Below are 8,003 nucleotides of genomic sequence, written 5' to 3'. Positions count from 1 at the left end.
ATTTAGCAGTGGGTTGCAGAGAAAAAGAAATATGCTGGCAAAAAAATCCAATTGAGTGATTAAATAGCTCTTCATTTTCTGGCTTTATTTTTATGCTAACAAATTTGTTCTCTGAAAAGTGTCCACAAAGCCAAGTATCTGATTAACATCTTTGTAGGGATGGTTTTTCACCTATTACTAAATTAAACTTGCTTCATTGGAAAGGCAGCAAGATGCATCCTCATTTCAATATCTACTGAAATAATACAGGTTGACACCAGGAAACATTAACGCCACTGCATCCTTGCTGCTTTCTCATGTGGAAGTCTGTTTAATGTGAAAACAAGGTGATATCTAATTAGCACACAGGTAAGGAATTAAGAAAATCTTTATTTAAGGGTGAAGATGTTTCTCACAAAATCGTTGCCCCAATGCATCATTGAAATTCAAGCTGGAAAGATGATTTTAATATATCATTTGTACATTTTGTATTGCTCTTCTGGTGACAATGTAGTTTGTTTTTGTCAATTACCATTTTAATAATCGGGTAAAGAAAATTAATTGGATTTTTGAAAGAAAACAATACTGTCAATATACTATTAAAACAAATTAAAATGGTAAAAGTTATTGTACTTTAAGTAAAAATAAAAGAGCAAAAATATCAATCCCAGTTTTGGATTACTTTAATTAACAAAAAAAATGCATATAGCAGAGGATAGTTTCAATCTGCCTACCTCTGGGTTATGGACCCAGCATGCTTCCATTACAGTACTCTGCTGCACATGTAAGTGCAAGAGATCCTGAAGCACTCACTCATCATGGGAAAGTACCAATGTGTTTCTTCATTGGTTGATGGAAGAAACATCTTACAAAAACTCTCCACATTATTGACTTTTTAAAATGTTTCTAGGAATCGTTCTAGATGAATGCTTATTAGCCTTTGTCAGTATGGACTTTCGCAAAGTGTTGCTGTGGCGCAATCAGTTACTGTGTAAGACTATTAACCAAAAGGTTGGTGGTTCAATCCCACCCAGGGACGTAATTGACCTTGTTATCAGATTTTGGTGATCTTTATGTAGACAAGTCAAAATTTCAAACCCCCTCTTATGGTGTAGGGTACCTGGCCTTCTCTGATGTAATCAGAGTTAGATTTGATTCAGTGATTTTATAAAAACAGCTAGGAAGCACAATTTAGCAGTGGGTTGCAGAGAAAAAGAAATATGCTGGCAAAAAAATCCAATTGAGTGATTAAACAGCTCTTCATTTTCTGGCTTTATTTTTATGCTAACAAATTTGTTCTCTGAAAAGTGTCCACAAAGCCAAGTTTCTGATTAACACCTTTGTAGGGATGGTTTTTCACCTATTACTAAATTAAACTTGCTTCATTGGAAAGGCAGCAAGATGCATCCTCATTTGAATATCTACTGAAATAATACAGGTTGACACCAGGAAACATTAACGCCACTGCATCCTTGCTGCTTTCTCATGTGGAAGTCTGTTTAATGTGAAAACAAGGTGATATCTAATTAGCACACAGGTAAGGAATTAAGAAAATCTTTATTTAAGGGTGAAGATGTTTCTCACAAAATCGTTGCCCCAATGCATCATTGAAATTCAAGCTGGAAAGATGATTTTAATATAACACTTGTACATTTTGTATTGCTCTTCTGGTGACAATGTAGTTTGTTTTTGTCAATTACCATTTTAATAATCGGGTAAAGAAAATTAAGTGGATTTTTGAAAGAAAACAATACTGTCAATATACTATTAAAACAAATGAAAATGGTAAAAGTTATTGTACTTTAAGTAAAAATAAAAGAGCAAAAATATCAATCCCAGTTTTGGATTACTTTAATTAACAAAAAAAAACGCATATAGCAGAGGATAGTTTCAATCTGCCTACCTCTGGGCTATGGACCCAGCATGCTTCCATTACAGTACTCTGCTGCACATGTAATTGCAAGAGATCCTGAAGTACTTACTCATCATGGGAAAGTACCAATGTGTTTCTTCATTGGTTGATGGAAGAAACATCTTACAAAAACTCTCCAGATTATTGACTATTTAAAGTTTTTCTAGGAAACGTTCTAGATGAATGCTTATTAGCCTTTGTCAGTATGTACTTTTGCAAAGTGTCGCTGTGGCGCAATCAGTTAGTGTGTACGGCTATTAACCAAAAGGTTGGTGGTTCAATCCCACCCAGGGATGTAATTGACCTTGTTATCAGATTTTGGTGATCTTTAAGTAGACAAGTCAAAATTTCAAAAACCCCTGTTATGGTGTAGGGTACCTGGCCTTCTCTGATGTAATCAGAGTTAGATTTGATTCAGTGATTTTATAAAAACAGCTAGGAAGCACAATTTAGCAGTGGTTTGCAGAGAAAAAGAAATATGCTGGCAAAAAAATCCAATTGAGTGATTAAACAGCTCTTCATTTTCTGGCTTTATTTTTATGCTAACAAATTTGTTCTCTGAAAAGTGTCCACAAAGCCAAGTATCTGATTAACATCTTTGTAGGGATGGTTTTTCACCTATTACTAAATTAAACTTGCTTCATTGGAAAGGCAGCAAGATGCATCCTCATTTCAATATCTACTGAAATAATACAGGTTGACACCAGGAAACATTAACGCCACTGCATCCTTGCTGCTTTCTCATGTGGAAGTCTGTTTAATGTGAAAACAAGGTGATATCTAATTAGCACACAGGTAAGGAATTAAGAAAATCTTTATTTAAGGGTGAAGATGTTTCTCACAAAATCGTTGCCCCAATGCATCATTGAAATTCAAGCTGGAAAGATGATTTTAATATATCATTTGTACATTTTGTATTGCTCTTCTGGTGACAATGTAGTTTGTTTTTGTCAATTACCATTTTAATAATCGGGTAAAGAAAATTAATTGGATTTTTGAAAGAAAACAATACTGTCAATATACTATTAAAACAAATTAAAATGGTAAAAGTTATTGTACTTTAAGTAAAAATAAAAGAGCAAAAATATCAATCCCAGTTTTGGATTACTTTAATTAACAAAAAAAATGCATATAGCAGAGGATAGTTTCAATCTGCCTACCTCTGGGTTATGGACCCAGCATGCTTCCATTACAGTACTCTGCTGCACATGTAAGTGCAAGAGATCCTGAAGCACTCACTCATCATGGGAAAGTACCAATGTGTTTCTTCATTGGTTGATGGAAGAAACATCTTACAAAAACTCTCCACATTATTGACTTTTTAAAATGTTTCTAGGAATCGTTCTAGATGAATGCTTATTAGCCTTTGTTAGTATGGACTTTCGCAAAGTGTTGCTGTGGCGCAATCAGTTACTGTGTAAGACTATTAACCAAAAGGTTGGTGGTTCAATCCCACCCAGGGACGTAATTGACCTTGTTATCAGATTTTGGTGATCTTTATGTAGACAAGTCAAAATTTCAAACCCCCTCTTATGGTGTAGGGTACCTGGCCTTCTCTGATGTAATCAGAGTTAGATTTGATTCAGTGATTTTATAAAAACAGCTAGGAAGCACAATTTAGCAGTGGGTTGCAGAGAAAAAGAAATATGCTGGCAAAAAAATCCAATTGAGTGATTAAACAGCTCTTCATTTTCTGGCTTTATTTTTATGCTAACAAATTTGTTCTCTGAAAAGTGTCCACAAAGCCAAGTTTCTGATTAACACCTTTGTAGGGATGGTTTTTCACCTATTACTAAATTAAACTTGCTTCATTGGAAAGGCAGCAAGATGCATCCTCATTTGAATATCTACTGAAATAATACAGGTTGACACCAGGAAACATTAACGCCACTGCATCCTTGCTGCTTTCTCATGTGGAAGTCTGTTTAATGTGAAAACAAGGTGATATCTAATTAGCACACAGGTAAGGAATTAAGAAAATCTTTATTTAAGGGTGAAGATGTTTCTCACAAAATCGTTGCCCCAATGCATCATTGAAATTCAAGCTGGAAAGATGATTTTAATATAACACTTGTACATTTTGTATTGCTCTTCTGGTGACAATGTAGTTTGTTTTTGTCAATTACCATTTTAATAATCGGGTAAAGAAAATTAAGTGGATTTTTGAAAGAAAACAATACTGTCAATATACTATTAAAACAAATGAAAATGGTAAAAGTTATTGTACTTTAAGTAAAAATAAAAGAGCAAAAATATCAATCCCAGTTTTGGATTACTTTAATTAACAAACAAAAACGCATATAGCAGAGGATAGTTTCAATCTGCCTACCTCTGGGCTATGGACCCAGCATGCTTCCATTACAGTACTCTGCTGCACATGTAATTGCAAGAGATCCTGAAGTACTTACTCATCATGGGAAAGTACCAATGTGTTTCTTCATTGGTTGATGGAAGAAACATCTTACAAAAACTCTCCAGATTATTGACTATTTAAAGTTTTTCTAGGAAACGTTCTAGATGAATGCTTATTAGCCTTTGTCAGTATGTACTTTTGCAAAGTGTCGCTGTGGCGCAATCAGTTAGTGTGTACGGCTATTAACCAAAAGGTTGGTGGTTCAATCCCACCCAGGGATGTAATTGACCTTGTTATCAGATTTTGGTGATCTTTAAGTAGACAAGTCAAAATTTCAAAAACCCCTGTTATGGTGTAGGGTACCTGGCCTTCTCTGATGTAATCAGAGTTAGATTTGATTCAGTGATTTTATAAAAACAGCTAGGAAGCACAATTTAGCAGTGGTTTGCAGAGAAAAATAAATATGCTGGCAAAAAAATCCAATTGAGTGATTAAACAGCTCTTCATTTTCTGGCTTTATTTTTATGCTAACAAATTTGTTCTCTGAAAAGTGTCCACAAAGCCAAGTATCTGATTAACATCTTTGTAGGGATGGTTTTTCACCTATTACTAAATTAAACTTGCTTCATTGGAAAGGCAGCAAGATGCATCCTCATTTCAATATCTACTGAAATAATACAGGTTGACACCAGGAAACATTAACGCCACTGCATCCTTGCTGCTTTCTCATGTGGAAGTCTGTTTAATGTGAAAACAAGGTGATATCTAATTAGCACACAGGTAAGGAATTAAGAAAATCTTTATTTAAGGGTAAGATGTTTCTCACAAAATCGTTGCCCCAATGCATCATTGAAATTCAAGCTGGAAAGATGATTTTAATATATCACTTGTACATTTTGTATTGCTCTTCTGGTGACAATGTAGTTTGTTTTTGTCAATTACCATTTTAATAATCGGGTAAAGAAAATTAAGTGGATTTTTGAAAGAAAACAATACTGTCAATATACTATTAAAACAAATTAAAATGGTAAAAGTTATTGTACTTTAAGTAAAAATAAAAGAGCAAAAATATCAATACCAGTTTTGGATTACTTTAATTAACAAAAAAAAAATGCATATAGCAGAGGATAGTTTCAATCTGCCTACCTCTGGGTTATGGACCCAGCATGCTTCCATTACAGTCCTCTGCTGCACATGTAAGTGCAAGAGATCCTGAAGCACTCACTCATCATGGGAAAGTACCAATGTGTTTCTTCATTGGTTGATGGAAGAAACATCTTACAAAAACTCTCCACATTATTGACTTTTTAAAATGTTTCTAGGAATCGTTCTAGATGAATGCTTATTAGCCTTTGTCAGTATGGACTTTTGCAGTGTTGCTGTGGCGCAATCAGTTACTGTGTAAGGCTATTAACCAAAAGGTTGGTGGTTCAATCCCACCCAGGGATGTAATTGACCTTGTTATCCGATTTTGGTGATCTTTATGTAGACAAGTCAAAATTTCGAAAACCCCTGTTATGGTGTAGGGTACCTGGCCTTCTCTGATGTAATCAGAGTTAGATTTGATTCAGTGATTTTATAAAAACAGCTAGGAAGCACAATTTAGCAGTGGGTTGCAGAGAAAAAGAAATATGCTGGCAAAAAAATCCAATTGAGTGATTAAATAGCTCTTCATTTTCTGGCTTTATTTTTATGCTAACAAATTTGTTCTCTGAAAAGTGTCCACAAAGCCAAGTATCTGATTAACATCTTTGTAGGGATGGTTTTTCACCTATTACTAAATTAAACTTGCTTCATTGGAAAGGCAGCAAGATGCATCCTCATTTCAATATCTACTGAAATAATACAGGTTGACACCAGGAAACATTAACGCCACTGCATCCTTGCTGCTTTCTCATGTGGAAGTCTGTTTAATGTGAAAACAAGGTGATATCTAATTAGCACACAGGTAAGGAATTAAGAAAATCTTTATTTAAGGGTGAAGATGTTTCTCACAAAATCGTTGCCCCAATGCATCATTGAAATTCAAGCTGGAAAGATGATTTTAATATATCATTTGTACATTTTGTATTGCTCTTCTGGTGACAATGTAGTTTGTTTTTGTCAATTACCATTTTAATAATCGGGTAAAGAAAATTAATTGGATTTTTGAAAGAAAACAATACTGTCAATATACTATTAAAACAAATTAAAATGGTAAAAGTTATTGTACTTTAAGTAAAAATAAAAGAGCAAAAATATCAATCCCAGTTTTGGATTACTTTAATTAACAAAAAAAAAACGCATATAGCAGAGGATAGTTTCAATCTGCCTACCTCTGGGTTAAGGGGCCCAGCATGCTTCCATTGCAGTACTCTGCTGCACATGTAAGTGCAAGAGATCCTGAAGCACTCACTCATCATGGGAAAGTACCAATGCGTTTCTTCATTGGTTGATGGAAGAAACATCTTACAAAAACTCTCCAGATTATTGACTTTTTAAAGTTTTCTAGGAAACGTTCTAGATGAATGCTTATTAGCCTTTGTCAGTATGTACTTTTGCAAAGTGTCTCTGTGGTGTAATCGGTTAGTGTGTTTGGTTATTAACCAAAGGGTTGGTGGTTCAATCCCACCCAGGGATGTTATTGACCTTGTCATCAGATTTTGGTGATCTTTAAGTAGACAAGTCAAAATTTCAAACCCCCTCTTATGGTGTAGGGTACCTGCCTACTCTGATGTAATCAGAGTTAGATTTGATTAAGTGATTTTATAAAAAAACAGCTAGGAAGCACAATTTAGCAGTGGTTTGCAGAGAAAATGAAATATGCTGGCAGAAAAATCCAATTGAGTGATTAAACAGCTCTTCATTTTCTGGCTTTATTTTTATGCTAACTAATTTGTTCTCTGAAAAGTGTCCACAAAGCCAAGTATCGGATTAACATCTTTGTAGGGATGGTTTTTCACCTATTACTAAATTAAACTTGCTTCATTGGAAAGGCAGCAAGATGCATCCTCATTTCAATATCTACTGAAATAATACAGGTTGACACCAGGAAACATTAACGCCACTGCATCCTTGCTGCTTTCTCATGTGGAAGTCTGTTTAATGTGAAAACAAGGTGATATCTAATTAGCACACAGGTAAGGAATTAAGAAAATCTTTATTTAAGGGTAAGATGTTTCTCACAAAATCGTTGCCCCAATGCATCATTGAAATTCAAGCTGGAAAGATGATTTTAATATATCACTTGTACATTTTGTATTGCTCTTCTGGTGACAATGTAGTTTGTTTTTGTCAATTACCATTTTAATAATCGGGTAAAGAAAATTAAGTGGATTTTTGAAAGAAAACAATACTGTCTATATACTATTAAAACAAATTAAAAAGGTAAAAGTTATTGTACTTTAAGTAAAATAAAAAGAGCAAAAATATCAATCCCAGTTTTGGATTACTTTAATTAACAAAAAAAATGCATATAGCAGAGGATAATTTCAATCTGCCTACCTCTGGGTTATGGACCCAGCATGCTTCCATTACAGTACTCTGCTGCACATGTAAGTGCAAGAGATCCTGAAGCACTCACTCATCATGGGAAAGTACCAATGTGTTTCTTCATTGGTTGATGGAAGAAACATCTTACAAAAACTCTCCAGATTATTGACTATTTAAAGTTTTTCTAGGAAACGTTCTAGATGAATGCTTATTAGCCTTTGTCAGTATGTACTTTCACAAAGTGTCGCTGTAGCGCAATCAGTTAGTGTGTACGGCTATTAACCAAAA

The sequence above is a fragment of the Pseudophryne corroboree genome, unplaced genomic scaffold (genome assembly GCF_028390025.1).
Source record: "Pseudophryne corroboree isolate aPseCor3 unplaced genomic scaffold, aPseCor3.hap2 scaffold_99, whole genome shotgun sequence".
Lineage (NCBI taxonomy): Eukaryota > Metazoa > Chordata > Amphibia > Anura > Myobatrachidae > Pseudophryne > Pseudophryne corroboree.
Note: the sequence above shows the minus strand (reverse complement) of the source record.